Here is a 19,433-nt window from a genome sequence, read left to right as displayed (position 1 = left end):
ATTTGGGAATAACCTTAATAGTTTCTTTCGGTTGCCGAGTTCTCACAAAATTTTTATTTAACATTTTCTGACTACCACCCCCGCTGGTCATTAATGTTTGCAAACCGCCATGATGGAAGCAAACACATAAACTAAGTTTAAGAAGACGGGTGACGGCCGAGATTCCCGGCTTTTGGAGAAGGGAAAGTGGGCTGTTATCGGGCTCCTTAAGACTGTAAGTAATTGTACCTGGCTTCCAGGTAACCTGATTTTTCTTATTTTGAACAATCACATTGTCATGGAGATAAAAGGTTCGTCTTCTAAAATGGCGTCGGTGACGTAGGAGTGTATTGTGGAATTCAACAGTTGTTTGAAAATTTTTATAAAAACTAATAACTCTTGGAATTAATCTTGCGAAAAATGATCAATATAAGTACTATGGATAGCTAAATTTCATTTGCGTTACGCATCTCACTTATCTGCCATAAATGTCTCCACGTTACTATTAATCTTTACAGTCAATTCAAAATTTTGCATGATAGAATGAATCTTAAGTCGGAATGCATTTAAATATAAGCGAATTTACCCTTATTGCGTATTCGGTACATGTTCTTAGTTACTGTAAACTCACGGTATGATTAGCTTAGCTCCGGAATATTTTATGAAGGTTGATTTCACCTTGTGGCTCTTAGATTTATATGACTGACAAACTAATGAATTGATCCACCACATTAGTATGAATTTTCTTGCATGTTGTAAAAAAGAAAAAGTAAATAAATAAAACAATAACGTTCCATATTAGTATTGAGAATATCCTGTCACGTACTTACGTTTCTTATCATCAATCATACCATATGTACATAACTCGCTGTCCATTATTTTTTTTTCTTTCTTTTCCTTATAGTGCATAAATAAAATATTTAATGTGTTGTCCGAGGGCGGGCTAAATGCTTAAGCCATATCTGATATATGCTACAGTTTTAGAACTCAGTTGGAGTTATACAGTAGCAACACAGATTGGAGGACATTGTAGAATATGAGTGACAGTTAGATAATTATGTCTTCAGAAATGGAACGTTCAGTTTTTTTTTTCATAGATAATTAAAAAGGGGATGGATCAGTATTTGGTAGATTTTTTTTTCCTTTTCTTGTCTGTAAAACCAGTCATGATACGAATTTAGTCGAAGAGCAATTATTGTAAAGTTCCGTAGTTGGCTACTCAAGATCAATCCTTGTCTGATATATTGTAACTAATGTACCGATTCGCTGAAACTGTCTTGTGATTATCAAATATATCAATTGAAGTATCGATATGCAACTTTATGAAACTGTTATAAGATACAATTGTCTTAAGTTATTAATCAAACTGGATTTTTTTTCAAACTTGTCTCCGTTTTGTAATGATAAACCGACCTAAAATAATAAAATTGTTATCCTAACTTGAGCTTATGATTTCGAATAAACTAATTTGTTAAATAGCAATGTGAACAGTGATACATATAGAGGTTGTAATAATACGGAATCTTACTGCTGGTTTACTGCTTAAGCAAGAACCTAAATGTCATTTTCTAGAACCGAGTCAGTTGTGCGTTATTTCGTTGGAACAAAGCAGTATTACAGAACTTAGTTTTTTTTTTCCTTTCTTTATTACCTATTCAAAATTTGTAAATTATCATAGTGTATAATATTTAGAAATACTCATCACTCTGTTCTATTGGATTTTAAGAATCTTTAACGAAGTGGTAATCCAATTCAGGAATTTTGATTTATTTTCGAGATTTTCTCATTCCTGGAAAAGAGCGTTTTACAAAGTGGCGACCCAGCCAGGATAATTATTAACTTCGCTGTAGTATGTAATACTGGTGTGAGATGCTGTAATTATAGTGGGGATAATTATGGTAGATATTGGAGATGCGTGACTCAATTACTATGTAAAAAAAATGAGTGAAGTATCAGTGAGACGACATGAACCAGAAAAGTACAGTTGTTGTGATAGCAGTAGTGCTAAAGACAATGTAGCTATTTGTTGTGAAAGCTGTGACCAATGGTTCCATATAAAATGTTTGAATATGTCATCAGCTGAATTAGAGATTCTAAGACAATCGGAGGAAAAGTGGTATTGTGTTACATGTAAAGTGCAAGGAAATAGAGAAGTAAATACTGAAATGAATGTACAGGCTGAAATCAATGTTGTTGTAGGTCAGGATGACATTGTTGTTACTGGTAGAAAAGAAAAGCCAAAGAAATCTGTCCCAGAAATCGAAATAGGGGGTGGTCCTCTTTTAGATAAGTTAACAACGATTATTGCAGGGTTGAGATTAGATATGTCCTCATTTAGAGCAGAAATAGCAACAAATATAAGTGACTTAAAAACAGAAATGTCATCTATCAGAACGGAAATTAGTAATGAAATGACAACTAATATAGGTGAATTAAAATCAGAAATGTCAAAGATGGGTAATGATATTGTATTTCTTAAGGAATCTTTTTCGTCTATGAAAGGGGAGTTAAGAAATGAAGTATCACAGCTTAAATCTGAAATTGAAGAAACAAAAATTAAATTTGGAGAATCTGTAGTCGATGTTCAGGAGAAATTTTCTAGGGAAATAACTGATATTACTAAAGATGTAGATAAGGTTAAGTCTGATGTAGGTATTTTAAAATTAGATCTTAAAGAATCGACTGAAGATATGGATTGTAAATTAGAAACTGTTACCAAAGAAATATCTGCATTGAAAGTTGAAATTAGTAAAGTTAGTGTAACTGTAGAAACAGAAACAAAATTTGTAAAAGAGCAACAAGCTGAAGAAACCCGGAAGCTGTATGAATTAAATGAGAGAACAACGAACATGGTGAAAGTGTTAGAAAAGGACGTAGTTGATGCATATCGACATGGGCGCGATTTATGCAAACAAAACACTGAAAGTTTAAAGACCTTAGTATATGATCACCTAAATAAAAATAATTCAGATCAGTCGAGCCCCATTGACCAGAATTTAATTGGAAAAACATCGAAGCCTGTTAGAACCGAGAATAACATGTCTAATGAAAACAATGAGACTCCGGTATTCAAGTTAGATGGGACGCGAATTAACCGAGAAGAAAACGTCGTACACATAAATCTATCTTCATCATCTGACTCGGATGAAGAGAGAAATAAATATAAAAATAAAAATAAACGGCTTAGGAATAAAACCGGTAGAAAGAGGACGTCGTGTCGCGAACCGTGCGTCATGCAATGTAAAAAGGCAGACATAGTTGTAAATGATAATGTAGAAATGGAAACTTCAGATCTAGATAAGACAAGTAAACAATGGGAAAACAGTCCCTCATACAAAATGGGTGCGGGATCTTACCTGCGCGAATTACATCATTTTCCACGATTCGATGGACAGCTAACTCAGGGAGTGGCACAAATTTTTTTAGATGATTTGATGCAGACAATGAATATGTATGTACTAACCGATAGGGACCGCCTATATATAATTGCAAGATGTTTAGAAAAATCAGCAAAGATATGGTATAGAAGTATAGTAAATCAAATCAAAACATTTCAAGATTTTGTCAAATTATTCAAATTACAGTACATATCGGAGCGAATGGAGAGAGCACAAAAGCGCCATCTCTATTCGTTGCGGTATGACAAAAGTAAACACTCTTCCTTGTTGGGATTCGTTTGGCATATTGTAGAGAAGTATAACTCCATTGTGACATCGCCTTCTGATCAGGAATTAAAGGATCTAATATTAGATTGTCTTCCAAGCGAAGAATCGAAAATTTTAAAGTTAGGATCGGTCACTACCGTGCAGGATCTAATACTAAGGATAGCGGAATTAGAATGTAATCCCAATTCTTGTCCAGATTTCAGTGGAGTAAAATTTCAGAATAGGAAACCACAAATAAGAAAGACTTTTATTTCGCAGTCTAACTCGACTCGAATCGATAATGCTGTTCAAACACAACCGATGAAAAACGAAACTTCAGGAAACGAGAACCATTTTCGAACTTTAACTAATTAAAATTTTAGAAACAATAATGGACGACAACGTCAAAATTGGAGGAGGAATCGGAATGTGAAATCAAGCTGGGGGACGAATGGAGTTAACAAATTTAGACCTATGAATGGAGTCCAACCTTACCCTTTAGTGTATGGAAATGGACCAGTCCCTTATGCTTTATCTGGAATGTATAATTTAAAACCATCATATGGCCAATGTCCTCCGGTTCCTATATTTAGTTCTCCTTTCTCTTCTAACATGCCGGTGGTAACTTCGGTTACTTCAGCATTACACCTGCCGTATCCTTCTGTTACTGCCGAGTCGATGAATAATAATAGTACTTCTACGTTTATGAACAACTCCGTTTCTGTTTCGGAAAATATCAAATACGTCATATCTTAATTTCTCCATACAAGGGCTAATGGGATCCTGGAACGTTCGCATCGAGAATTGAACCGAATAGTAAGATTGTTGTGCAGCAATAATCATTAAAAATGGAAAACTGTGTTGAAGACTGCACAAGACTTACTTAATTATTCATATAATAGTGCCATTGATTGTACGCCTGCTGAATTGTTTATTTCTTTTTTCGGCTGTTGACAGATTTAGGGAAAAATTTCCTTGGCCTCCGGAATTGCAGAATATGGAGAATTCAAGACGTCATATTCAGGTTGAACCAAGATTGTTTTCGAAAAGAAAAAGAAAATTACAAAATAACGTGGTAGAAATTAAAGAAGGAAATTTAGTAATGGTTCGAACACATTTTCTATCTGATGCGTTCAAAAGAATTACTCACAAGTACATGCCTGTTTATACCGGGCCTTATGTTGCTACAAAAGTGCATCATAACTCTGTTTCGTTAAAAGATTTAAAGGGGAGAGAAGTACCTACACAAAATTTACAAAATGTGAAACTTTTCAATTGTTCTAATGAAAAACGGGAGGAGCTGTTAAAAGATTTTAAATAGTTATATATATAAAAAAAATTGTTGAATTTTTTTTTACAGGCCACTGGGAAAAATGTAACGTACCGGTTTACCGGTATGCATATATTTAAACTCGTTACATGTTTGATGGCTCCCGTATTGTGCATTTGTGCCATTTTATTTTATTATTGTTATGTTCGTGTGTTTGTGTTAATTACATAGGTTAGTTGTTGTTAGGTCGGTTGTTTGGCACACCTTGGCAAACCTTTGCTTTCTCTGATATTTCGTAATTATATAGATTTAGGCTATTATTCTATATCTGAGCACACGTTTGACTTGTAAAACCTATATTGTTAGGCGGAATATAATTATGTATAAATAAATTAACCGGTGTCACAATGTGCATGGTGCTGACGAAGAACTACATTACGGTAATACAAATATAATTACGATAATAATAATGAAACATTACCAGTATATTTCAAAATCATATTAAATTGTTGAATAGAAGAAGGGGGATTTGTATTACACACTTTATTAATTTGAAAATGGTATTATTATTACTCACCAAGATTTTCAATCCAAAATTCTTGTATTTTTATAAGTAAGCATCAATAGAGCATTAGGCCTAATAATAATGACAATTCAGTGAAGCTTTAGTGAAGTTTTCTGCTGGGTACTACCAAACTCAACTGATTAATAATATTAGAAGTATTAGGATTATATTTATAAACAGTAAAATCACTAAATTGGGATAAAGCAAACATAATTCTAATGATAGTTGTTGATATACTGATTTTTCTAAATTAATGCAATTAACAATAGTGTGAATTAATAATTATACATAAAATAGGATATGCACGAGTAGTTAGGTATAGAAGAAGAAGAAGAAGAAAGTAAAAGACCAGAAAAAAAGGGGGTGAGAGAACTCGATGTCAAAAATTTAGTATATTCTGAAATTATTGGATTTGTGCCATTAACCTATATACAAAAAGTGATTTGGGAATAACCTTAATAGTTTCTTTCGGTTGCCGAGTTCTCACAAAATTTTTATTTAACATTTTCTGACTACCACCCCCGCTGGTCATTAATGTTTGCAAACCGCCATGATGGAAGCAAACACATAAACTAAGTTTAAGAAGACGGGTGACGGCCGAGATTCCCGGCTTTTGGAGAAGGGAAAGTGGGCTGTTATCGGGCTCCTTAAGACTGTAAGTAATTGTACCTGGCTTCCAGGTAACCTGATTTTTCTTATTTTGAACAATCACATTGTCATGGAGATAAAAGGTTCGTCTTCTAAAATGGCGTCGGTGACGTAGGAGTGTATTGTGGAATTCAACAGTTGTTTGAAAATTTTTATAAAAACTAATAACTCTTGGAATTAATCTTGCGAAAAATGATCAATATAAGTACTATGGATAGCTAAATTTCATTTGCGTTACGCATCTCACTTATCTGCCATAAATGTCTCCACGTTACTATTAATCTTTACAGTCAATTCAAAATTTTGCATGATAGAATGAATCTTAAGTCGGAATGCATTTAAATATAAGCGAATTTACCCTTATTGCGTATTCGGTACATGTTCTTAGTTACTGTAAACTCACGGTATGATTAGCTTAGCTCCGGAATATTTTATGAAGGTTGATTTCACCTTGTGGCTCTTAGATTTATATGACTGACAAACTAATGAATTGATCCACCACATTAGTATGAATTTTCTTGCATGTTGTAAAAAAGAAAAAGTAAATAAATAAAACAATAACGTTCCATATTAGTATTGAGAATATCCTGTCACGTACTTACGTTTCTTATCATCAATCATACCATATGTACATAACTCGCTGTCCATTATTTTTTTTTCTTTCTTTTCCTTATAGTGCATAAATAAAATATTTAATGTGTTGTCCGAGGGCGGGCTAAATGCTTAAGCCATATCTGATATATGCTACAGTTTTAGAACTCAGTTGGAGTTATACAGTAGCAACACAGATTGGAGGACATTGTAGAATATGAGTGACAGTTAGATAATTATGTCTTCAGAAATGGAACGTTCAGTTTTTTTTTCATAGATAATTAAAAAGGGGATGGATCAGTATTTGGTAGATTTTTTTTTTCCTTTTCTTGTCTGTAAAACCAGTCATGATACGAATTTAGTCGAAGAGCAATTATTGTAAAGTTCCGTAGTTGGCTACTCAAGATCAATCCTTGTCTGATATATTGTAACTAATGTACCGATTCGCTGAAACTGTCTTGTGATTATCAAATATATCAATTGAAGTATCGATATGCAACTTTATGAAACTGTTATAAGATACAATTGTCTTAAGTTATTAATCAAACTGGATTTTTTTTCAAACTTGTCTCCGTTTTGTAATGATAAACCGACCTAAAATAATAAAATTGTTATCCTAACTTGAGCTTATGATTTCGAATAAACTAATTTGTTAAATAGCAATGTGAACAGTGATACATATAGAGGTTGTAATAATACGGAATCTTACTGCTGGTTTACTGCTTAAGCAAGAACCTAAATGTCATTTTCTAGAACCGAGTCAGTTGTGCGTTATTTCGTTGGAACAAAGCAGTATTACAGAACTTAGTTTTTTTTTCCTTTCTTTATTACCTATTCAAAATTTGTAAATTATCATAGTGTATAATATTTAGAAATACTCATCACTCTGTTCTATTGGATTTTAAGAATCTTTAACGAAGTGGTAATCCAATTCAGGAATTTTGATTTATTTTCGAGATTTTCTCATTCCTGGAAAAGAGCGTTTTACACATGAAAAAGACCGATTTAACTTCGTGATTTAATGCAAAGTAAGTTTCTCAAAAGGTTTTATGGTTGTTATAGGCTTTTTCTACAGAAGGAAATTAAAAAAGTCAAAATCAATGCTGCTTATTATCAGGGATACGTCATATTCCCAGACTACACGGACGGAATACCAGCACTGTATGGCGACACCCATCGTGTAGCAACGCAACAAAACAAAGCTTCAAGTCACACGGTCAAAATTTAGCTGGCCTTCTACCAATGCAAGGCAGTTGCATCTGGTATCTATGCTATTCTGTTCGAGGAAATTCTTGTGGGTTCACACGGTAAGTGGCCTCTAGAAAGGCTGCAAGGAAGAGTGGAACAATATATCCTTGGTACAATTGCAATGAAACCACGACGTGCAATAACTCATACCGGCGTCCATTACATAGAGTATGATCAATGGAGGTGGGATGGAATATCTCAGGCAAGCAACGACTTCATTTTGTTCAGATGGAAACAGATCAGCCTCTGTAAACTCATTGACATTTGATAGTTATGAACTGACCTAACGAACTCTTGATAAAGACACAAGCTTCATTATGAAACAGGGCTAGAGTTCCCTCGTGGCTATATGATTGGCGTACGCGTCTTTGGCATGGGAGGCCTAGGTTTGATTGCCAGCGGGAGCTCATGTGGTTTGTTAAACTGTAGGTCCACGTCTCGTATAGTCTCGCTACTGAATGGGACGCTATATCCAATACAATAACAACAAATAGGGTTACATAAAAAAAATTGGGGGCTCCTCTTTCTAAAACAACTTTCAAAAATTTCAAATGGTAATGACTCATGTACTTAAAAAAATGCAGTTGACTAAGAGTTCTGAAGGGGGAGTCTTTTACACAATGTAGTATACGTTTACGCCAATCATTTTTTGCTGTGCCGTCCATATAACATTTTCAGCAACTGGAATCAATCATTGTGTTTCAACAAAAATGACGCGTTAACTTCATGAAAATAATACTTGCATATTTTTAATTGTAACTGAAAAGTAGGATTTTTAAAAGCATCACCCTTTCTACTAATAAGTGGGAATAGTAAAAATTTCTATTATTATTTTTATATATTTTTAAAAATACACTAGTATCGGAAGGCACAAACAACAATGAAATAACAGAAAAATCTGCTTCCTTGTTTATTACTGATAGTTTACTCCAGTTCTTCAGGCCAAATTTACAGTAGATACAATATATACGCATTAGAAAACGAAATCCAAAGTTTCTATTCAGAACTAGTAGTCCGAGCATCTAGGACCAAAATTATTATTATTATTATTATTTCCTGCTCCACCTTTTGAGAAATATAAAATTTTGATTGATGATGAATTTGGTAGTTGTAGAGTGTTATAGAATTTAGAAAAGGGTATAAACTAGTGTTTATTTAGCTATGAATATTGGTGATAGTGAAGATGGATCTATTTTGCTATGGTGGACGTTACGGCGGAAGGTTACCCCATTGCGGAGGAAGTATATTGAGTAAATGACGAGCATCTGTGCGGGCTATGATTTAATAGTGTTTAGTTTTGTGCAGTGAAATATCAAGAAAGAGGAAAATCTACTGAAATCGTGTGAAAGTACAGATTAGTGAATGTAAGGGCGAGACGTTAAAAATGTAGGGAAAATATGTTGAAATACGAAAAAATAAAGGAAATTACGATTTCAAATGTAATGTAAGAATCAATGATGTGAAATGATTCGGAAAAAGTGGCAAAAAAGGGAAAGTGGCATTTTTAGAAGATGCTCAATCATCAGTGGAAAAGGTGTATTTTACTCCACAACTGAAGTGCTATGTGAAGGGAATATACAAAGCGATTATAAAAGTATAGCAAAGCTGTGCAATATGCAAATCATGAGTTATTATATGAAATATTCCATCACCTTCCTTATTATGCAATGTCGCCCAAGTCGCTGACGCGCCTGCTCCCTACGAACGTATCCCGTTCCTACTGTTTGAACTCCCTGCTATACTCTTGCCCTGAATCGGTCAGATAACACTCGTGTTTTATTGGCCACCTAGCAAAAGTTGGTTGATGTTAAGCTAGTTCGTGCTTTATACTCAGTATTCCTAAGCTCAATCTGCACCCAATAATGCAACATCTACCTTAAGAAACAGCATCTAAGACAGTAGGAATGCATTTCGTGTTAAAAGAAGATATTATTCCATGAATATAAATATGGCCCCCTAAAATTGGATAGTACCGTACATGAAACGTAACCTAACTTATCAGCCAAAACTAGCAATTTCTTGGGCAGGCGATTTGTAATTTTTGGTCAGTTTCTTATGTTCATTAGCTAGCGAGGCTTAGCCAATAAATGTCTAACCTAGTGGTACGCAGTCAGTACAGCTTACAAATAAATAAAATTGCAGATCAGTCTAAGCAAGGTACTTCTCGCTATGCTTCTTTCCAAAATCAGTAACATGGAAATTTGCTTGGTGATCACTGGAGAAGTTGGTGCATACTTTTTAAGTTGAGCTTTAGTATGTTAATTATAACTTCACTAAACCTGATTCATATCTAGTAGAAGGAACATTGTGTGGTGCACTGATGAAGCCTTATAAAGGGTTGTTACAATTTCGGTAATTTCTGTTCACATTAGTTTAGTTTAGGTTAGTTTATTTTAGATTATGTTAGTGCAGGAGTCAAGCATATTTTTCAAAAATGATAGAATTTCCCTTATTTCTGCTTATATTAGGTTACTTTAGTTAAGTTAGGTTAGATTTGGCTACCTTATGTTAGGTCCAAGCACCTGCATTATCCATTTCTCCTGTATTTTTTTTACGTGCTTCTGGACCCCTTCTGCTAAATATAACCAAATAATAATGGATATAGTATACGAGAGTGCCTCATCATTTAGCGAGGACTCACGAAGTGCAGTCTTTTAAGGATTATTCATTGAGGATATAGGAACTTGAAAATGAGGTAAAAATGCGACTTTCATTTAATTACTGAGTAATATAAAATAAAATGTACGTCGGTTTGCGTTGCGTTTCGTTGTGTTTTATGGTATGCGAAGAATAATAATGTGTCCTTGTACGTAGTGTATGAGTATATGTGGGGGATTTGAAACACATATCGCATGTCACGTGCACGTGGATGCTTCTTACTACTTCTAAATGTAATAAAATCATTTTTATACGTAGTGCAACAGTAGGAAGTATCCACGCGCACAGATCATGAGGCACTGTTGTAAACTATTACCATAATAATAATTATTTTACATTAACGGTTAAAGGTAATGTCGGACAGATGGGGTCCAAGTAACCTGGCCTAATCTAACCTGACGCATCCTAATGTAACCTAACCAAAATTAAGCTTAGTTTTAAATGCTGGCTCCCATCTGTCCGACATATGCCAACGGTTAATAAAGACTCCTTGTACAACCATTTTAGTAGTTGTAATGTAAGCCCAAAGGGATTAGTAAATTTACGGAACCTACATGTAGTATCATCTCTCCACTCAAAAAAAAAAAAAAAAAAAAAAAAATCGAACTGATCGTGCCAAACTATGAATAATATACGCACTTACCCGACTACAAAAAACTGTGAGCTTAATAATTTATAACCAGTTTAAAGCTTTGAATCAAGGCAATATACAAGCACAGATCACATAGCCTAACGGCAAGTACACATTCCACATTCAAAGGCAGGAGCGTTTGCGTTTGTTGTTTGTTTACATGTTACCAAGGATACACAGTGTAGCTAACTAATGTAGAAATATGCACTTCTCTCCCTCTCTCTCTCTCTCAATGATTTGATGCTCCAGGAACTCGTCCACTGAACAATCCAGTCGGTAAAATGGGGATCTATACTTGTAGAGATGGATGGTCCAGGATGAATCCAGGAACGAAATAAGGGTAATAGTATACATGAGAACCCCCTGTCTTCCGTGCGCGAGGATACTTCATATTATATATTTATACGTTACCAAATTAAATCTCTGCGTTGTCTTCATTATATGTGCTTAACATTCTATTTTTACTTTCTAGAATAAATTTTGTTGATTTCGATTCGAAAAATGTTAAATATTTTTAAATTTATATCATGATGCAGACCAAAATCCTTGTTGCATATAATGTAATGCGCTATAGCATATAAAGTACAAGGGCAAATAGGTACGTTCTTTTTTATTTTGGTATCAGTGGATAAGTAAATGAAACTGGGTTTGTTACCCCCTTTCTAAGTTCGTAGATACTCAATGAATAATCCCTAAAAGTATGAGTGTCCAGCTTTTTCTGGAACTCAGACGATCTTACGTATACTATATCCCAGTGAATACAATCAAAGGAATCACTTCATGTGGGACACTAAGTCGAAGACACTATATACTACAAGCTGCTATGGATAACAAAATCACTGCACTGTTGTTCACTTTGACAGCATTACAAGTCGTAGTTGTTCACTATGTAATATTGTAGCAGATGATGAAGAACGATGTGGTTTTTGTTAGCTAGTAAGAAAGACACTGTTACGGGACTAGTGAAATAAACAGAATGAATGAATGTGTTGAGTATCGGACGGCAACCAGGCGTTAGAGAGCACTGAAAAATCAGGTGGTCAATAGAACCTTCATTTTCTCCACAACAACACAAACGTGAGGGGCGCAGCTGCTGTTTATATTGTTGGATGGGAGTCTGAGCAGTATGAAGACGAAGGTGAGAATATAAACAATGATGTTTTTTTGTCCAATTATGAAGGGTCTTCCATTTTCTCGTGGTGGGAGTCGGTTCTGTTTGCCAGTAATAAATCCCTGGTCCTGATCGTTGTTGTTGTTGGTAGGTTCGCCATTCGGTTTGCCGTTTCTGTAGCAGCATCTCGGAAAAAGATGCTGAAAGCCGGAGATCAATCGGTGTGCCATGTTGGGTTGCATATTTGATCAGGATATCACTGACTTCGTTCCCGGGGATGTCGCAGTGGGATGGCGTATGAATTAACGTAACCACTTGATGATTGTTGTTTAATATTCGAAGCTGTTGATGAATATTAATGTGTAACCATGTTTTGGCAGATGTCCATGGGGTTCTACATATTCCTTGTAACGCACTAAGGCTATCACTACAAATGCCCACGATAGGTAGTTTCCGATGTAGGGCGACTTTCAATGCCGTGCGAATTGCCCAGGTTGCTGCTAAATAAATTGATGTATTCGGTTGAAGTCTGTGAGTTACTGTATAATTAAATGCTGGTATATAAATTCCTGCTACAACCACAGATCCATGTTCGGTATGCTGTTTAGAAGCATCTGTGTAAATTAAAATGGTATTGGGTGATGAGATTGAATGTGGTGTTCCCAGAGATGGCGCACTATCTGAGGCTGATTGGAGCGAAGACGTTTGAAAGAGACCACCGGTTGCTCAAGTGTGGAAGAATGTAGAAGAGTTACATATTGTGCAGTATATTGGTAGTTTTGGTCCTCGGTGAAATTGATTGAGCCAATTATGAATACTAACGAATGCTCGATAAATCCAAGGTGGTTGTTTATAATATGGAAGTCGGTTATTGTAATTTCGGTAATAATAGGGAGGAGGTGTAGCATATGCGTTGAAAGAGGAATTTTTTAGCCACAAAATGTGTTTTCACTGGGAAAGGAATTATTTCAGCTTCTTCTAAAAGTGCTGAGGAAGATGCCATCTTTAGTTGTCAGAATATAATACGCTGTGTTGTGGCTTGAAGAAGCATGTGATGTTCGCTGATCCGCTTGGGTAGTGGAGAGAGTAATATTCCACCATAGTGAAGTTTTGCATCCACACATTGAGTACTGACTTGTTGCAGGGAGGGTATACCTGTTCCCCACCCCTTGTGGCTGATGCAGTACCAACTTGAAATAAGGTTGGGCTTTAAGTGCTATTATTTTCAGATGATGCTTCAAATTTAGTTTAGAGTCGAGATGAAAACCAAGATATTGTAAAGTAGGTGTAACTGGTAAAGGGGTGTTACTTACCGTGAGATGGATTGGAGGTTGAAAACGTCTTCGGTTGAAGAGAGTGCAAGAAGATTTCGCCCAGTCGACTGACATGCCGTTTTCAGAGGTCCAGGAATGAAGTTCTAGGAGAGCGTCGTGCAAAATGCGTAGCCCTTCCATTATGTTAGACGTTTTGACATGTAACATGGTATCACAGTATTGTTGAATACAAAGCAGTTTTCTAAGTCGTTGATGGAGAGAGAGTGTATATATGTTAAGTAGAGTTGGACAGAGACTAGAGCCTTAAGGAATTCCCAAGGATGTTGATCGGCAAGAAGAATATCTGTTATGGTATTTGATGCAATTGCGACGCTGTACCAACCAATTATGAGTATAGCGGAGAAAAGGTTTAGGAAGTTGGAGTTCTGCCATATGAGTGATGAGGCGATCGAGAATGATGGAGTCATATGCATGTTCCAGATCCAGTTTAACAGCAATCAAATACTGACGATGTTGAAATGTGTTCCAGATATGGAGAAGAGCAGCAACCGAGTCCAAAGATGACATACCTTTTCGGTAAACAGTTAATGTGGGTGGGAAGATTGAAAAATATTCCAAGTGCCAGTTCAATTTAGAGAGGATGATCTCAAAAACTTTCACTACGCATGAAATAAGAGTAATCGGACGATAGCTCTGAGCCAACCCGATAGGTTTGTGTTGTTTAAGTATAGGGACTACCACTAAATCTTTCCATGAAGGTGGAATGTGTCCTGTCCTCCATATCTGAGAGTAGATTTGAAGAAGTACGGATCGACCATATGGAGATAGGTCGTACAAGTGTTGATTGCTAATCTGATCTCTCCCAGAGCTGTGGATCGCCGAGCAGTTAAAACCAGGTTCAATTCTTGGATGGTGATATTTTTGTAGGTTGGTGAAACACACTTCGGATCGAGAAGAGGTTGAATGGTTCGTCTGTCATTCAATGGTTAAGGAGGCGTGAGAAGGCGATGAAATTCGTCAATCCAAGGCGGGAGACTTTCAGTGGGTAATGCTCGTGGAGGAGACCCTGTAATTTGGTTCCGTATAAACGTCCAGATAGAAGACGAAGTAGCTGTGGGCGGAGCGTGGCACAAAATTGTTGCCATGTTGTTTGCGACATTGCTGGATTTATCGTTTATATAATACATCGCTTGGGACTGGCGATAGAGTACATATGTTTGTTGACTTTTCTCTTTAAAAAATGTCTTTTGCTTCTGTTTACTATCATTGAGGAGTTGCTGGCAACGCCTGCTCCACCAAGGAAAATGGGAACGGGATGCGGAATTCGAGTCTGGCCAGGAATTTGAGAAGGAGATGTGGAGGCTTCTGAGGATGCTGCTTCTATAATATATATGAAATATGAGGTATTGATGGGAGTGACTTGTGAACAAAAATAACGGAAAAATTTGTCGGTCGCACTCTGGTATGTTATACGATTGTATAATTGAGGAATGCGAGAAACGGTTGGGACAGATGGAGAGAGGTGAGCCTTGGGCGTTCTCGGAAAAGTAACTCCTTCAAGTGTAGTTATGATAGGAAAATGATCGCTGCCACTTGTATATCCATAGACACTCCAACTATGGTTTGCATACAAAGCAGAACTGAGGATGGTGATGTCGGGCGCACTGGGATAACCATTGATGTTCGGGAGGCGAGTAGCAGTCCCATCATTTGCATGAGGTGAGTTGTATGGTCCATTGCAGCGAGAAGGTTCCGGGCAACTACGTTGGTGTAACGATTGCCCCATTTTACACTTTTACAGTTCGGATTTACCCCAATAACACAGTGACCTTGGATTGAAGCAAATACTTGTTGCCAGTAATTAGTTGCAGGAGGGCTGTCCGGTGGGGCGTAGATGTTGATAAAAGTGAGTCCAGTACACAACACTACTCCAAGAAAAACCCAGTAACACAATGTTATCCATCACGAACTCTCATGGTATAGTCCGCGACGAAACATAACCAATTGTTTCCTCGAAGGTTAAGATCTAAGGGTTTACTTGTCCCTATCATAAATCCTTCATTGTAACTAGATTCCGGCGTTGCCGCTCCAACTCAGATAGAACTGTATCAAGCTCTCAGTATGGCTAACGAACCCGTGCAGACCTCTAAACACATTACGCCACAGAAATGAGTGCCATAAGTCCAGGCCTTCTAAAGGCTGTTGCGCCAGGAATTTAGTTATCATTATTATTATTGCTAATAATAATATGTAATATTAGTAATAGGCTTAATAAAGATCCTGCCTGTTCATCTGCTCTGCTTGTAAGCAGTGACGAAGCCAGCTTTAAGTTCTTAGGGGGGCAAAGGAGGGGCAGATACATTTTCAGGGGGGCGGCTATTTGCCATACCAAAAATGACATATTTATTACGTTTGACTTATTTTACATTACATTGTGTAATTTCGTTGCTGTTTTCATATTAGACCTATATGATTATAAATTAAACTTATTTCAAGTAAAATTTGTAACTAACAAATAAGTAACGTCTGCACATGAAATATTTTTCAATGAAACTTTTGAAGCTAAACATAAACTGAATTACTTTCGCGTATGCTACAAGTAACACATTTGTCTAGTACTATATGCTATGTATATATCTTCTCTCTCTCTCTAGAGAGAAAGAATTTACGAGGAGCTGCTGAAAATGTCGTAGTCCAATCCAGAAGGAGTGTAGGTACTAGGTAGAAAAATGAAACCGTAATTTAGAAAAACATATCTTTGTGTGTACAAATACAAATTTTCATATTAATAATGACATTCTTATTGTTTATCAGGCCTCTGAAGTAATTATGTGTGCCCAAACAGATAATTTCACGAACATCCAGATCCTAACTGTTATAACATTTTTGTTCCACCAAAAAAAGTCACCGAAGTAAATTAATTAGGAAATCAGTGAACACAACGGGACTCTCCTCCGTTATATACAGTGGTGGAGAAGGAAGTGGCTTAGTATAAACATGGCGATTTCTCAACAAATTATGCTTTACATCCAGGATGATTAAAAGCAATGACTCTTCCCGAAATCATGGATGCAATTTGTGACATTATTCTTGAAAATTGCAGCATTTCAGCCAGTGGTGGATATAGCCCGGAGCCGGAGGGCCTAGGCCACCCCAGTTTTTGAGTGACAAAAATAATTTAAGCTATTATTTATATAGTTTTTAAAGTGTATAGTAAACTCACGATATACTTATTATAGTCTGAGGTCTGGCTGCATCCCGCTTTCTCAGTTTGTACCTTCTCGGCAAAACTTGTGTCAGAGATTCTGAGCATTTCTTTGGAACTCGTCGGTAGCATAATTCAGAATTACTTGGGTATGCTCAAGTTCTCGACATAATGGGTTCTCAAAAAATCTGTCATGAGAATAAAAGAGTGACGGCATTAAGAGAAATCTTCTTCCAATTTGACCGTACTGCTGATCAATTTCGTTCACGAGTAGTAACCATAGATGAAATATGGTTGTACCACTATGATCCTGAGTCGAAGCGTCGAAACAATAGTTAATGCAGTAGTAGCACTCATTTCTTCATCGCCCCAAGAACTTCAAAACAGAAGAAGAAGGTTGAGAAACTTTTTGCAACATTCTTCTGAGTAGTGTTGCCACGAGACGAGACATTTCTCGTGTCTCGTCTCGTCCCGTCTCGTAAACGAGACGAGACAGAACCCTTTTAGACGAGACACGAGACGAGACAGAATGCTTGTCCCGTCTCGAAAACGAGACGAGACGGGACGTCTCGTGAAATGTCTCGTCTCGTCTCGTGTCTCGAAAATGAAAACGCTGGCGGAAATGGCCAAGATTGAAATTGCCAGTGGTCATGAGAAAACATGTTGAAGAGCCTTCATAGAAAAGTGTCCTCTGTCTATTGAATGAAACAATCGTGATACATGAGCTTCCAGGAATATCATCCTTAATGTCTTGTCCCCAATTCCCCTTGCTGTAAACTGAGGAATTCTCATTTTTTTCATTTCTGGCTGGAATGGTGACAAACAAAATCAAAGACAGGGAAGATTTTTTACAAGGTCAAGAAACCGAACTACCACCACCAGCTATTCAATTGGAAAACTGGGTAAGGTCTACACACATCACAGGCTGTAGTTGCGGTATTCTTTTTGCTATATGAACCGAAAACGGCAATTGAAGTATGTCATCTTGCAACTAAAATTTTGTCTTGTCTCTCTCTCTCCCCCCCCCCACACACACATACACATAAAACACACTTATACCATTTTACCAATCGCTCGCTTATCTCATATTGTAGCAGTCATATTGTAGAATTCACCTCTTTGTTTGGAAGCCGGTCGAAGGACAAAGGAAAGCAAAGATACTGTCGACGAACCCTTCAAATTGTTTGCTTTCAGCAAATTTATGGTACTAACAATACCACTGGAGGTGAAGAGGTTTTACAGGGGGGCCTTCCTTTTGTTGCGCGGAAATGTTTGATCTGACCAGAGTGCGAAATTGCCCTCTGCTTCCATGTTGAGAGGACTGGAATACTTCCCTTTCCTAGTGAATAATATTCATTAGGACCTGAATTATCTTCAAAAATGGTTTCTTACAGGCGCATAAAACCTTTCGAACTTGATAAGTGTAAAGAACATTTGGTATAATGATCATGGAACTCCGTTGAAAGCAGAAAATATCATGAGAATGATCAAAATTCGAACATTGAAGAACATAATTAACAGAAAAGAAATAGCATACCCAAACCATATTTTTAAACCTGCTATAAAATGTATATCCTATATTTTTACTAATTCCTTACTCCCATGAAAGTATCTTGGGCGAGGATATTCTCTCCAATTTTTTCAGACTGAAATCCTTTTATCCCGTACGACTCCCCCCCCCTGACACAATACGAAAAAACAAATGCTGTTAAAATCCATACACATGACCCTTCCTGGACTCAACTCGGGGACTTCAAGCCGATGGTCTATCGCCGCAGACCGCTCGGCTTGGTATGAAGGTGTACGTTATATGATTGCGAATAGATCACGACAATATAAGAAACTTTAATCCAAAATGGCCACCCAAAAATCAACTTTTTTTTTTATACCACTAGCTAATCTGGGTGTACTGTCATGAGTTTGTTACACAAACGGGGCAACCACCATATAGTATCACACATCCCGCGGTTATGGGAACAGATTTGAACCATGGAGGTGAAGACTGGCTCCAAGCATTCTTTCGTCCGATGTGTCGTTCAGCTCCCATTACTATGACACTTTAAGTAGAGCTTACTGTGCAGTAACATAAAATTTCAATCAAATACTTTCCATTACTCAATAAAATTATTTGGTTCCGAGCTTTTTTTAAAAAAAATAATTGCAACAAATCTAAACATGCTAAAATGGAAAGTAGTTTTTTGATTGGTATGGGTTAACACTGTGAAACCTAAAGGCTGGAATATATGAAATCAAAGTGTACACACATATCTATCTCTCTATTTATCTATATACCGTATTTACGCGTGTATAACGCGTCCCCGTGTAAGCCGCGCACCCCCAATTTCTGGAACGTTAAAATTGAAAAATAAATAAATAAATAAACTCATGTAAGCAGCGCACATCAATTTTCTGAAAAAAAAAATACAATGTATTTTTCATCTTACTTTTAATCATTAAAATTGTTATACACAGAGACAATCCAACAATACTGTGATTATTAACAGAAATCACTCCCGTGCTTAGCTTTTTTCGTCGCCGAGGAGCTGGAGCACGTATCACCATCGGACTAAATAAAGTCTTCGCTCCCTATCGCTGGCATTGGAAATGCA

At 36.6% G+C, this 19,433-nt stretch overlaps 2 protein-coding genes across 4 annotated transcripts in view; one reads left to right on the top strand and one right to left on the bottom strand.

Moving 5' to 3' along the window:
• Positions 1-12,252, bottom strand: part of LOC145662617 (uncharacterized) — a 132,621-nt gene extending 120,369 nt beyond the window's left edge. The window contains exons 1-2 of one of the 3 annotated variants that reach the window (XM_081728353.1): positions 11,974-12,252; positions 10,448-10,520 (exon numbers count right to left, since the gene is read on the bottom strand). The gene's annotated coding sequence lies outside the window, so the exon portion shown is untranslated. Of the gene's footprint in view, positions 1-10,447; positions 10,521-11,246 lie in introns of all 3 variants that reach the window. The other 2 variants (XM_081728352.1, XM_081728351.1) reach the window with 2 other exon arrangements.
• The window catches only part of LOC145662615 (RNA polymerase II-associated protein 1), a 208,192-nt gene continuing 194,560 nt past the window's right edge, over positions 5,802-19,433 (top strand). Inside the window, exon 1 of the mRNA XM_081728348.1 lies at positions 5,802-6,113. The gene's annotated coding sequence lies outside the window, so the exon portion shown is untranslated. The remainder of the gene's footprint in view (positions 6,114-19,433) is intronic.

Source organism: Thermobia domestica, chromosome 10 (genome assembly GCF_964235325.1).
Source record: "Thermobia domestica chromosome 10, izTheDome1.hap1.1, whole genome shotgun sequence".
NCBI classification, from domain to species: domain Eukaryota; kingdom Metazoa; phylum Arthropoda; class Insecta; order Zygentoma; family Lepismatidae; genus Thermobia; species Thermobia domestica.
The sequence above is the reverse complement of the archived record's forward strand: the minus strand, read 5'-3'. Positions and strand labels throughout refer to the sequence as shown.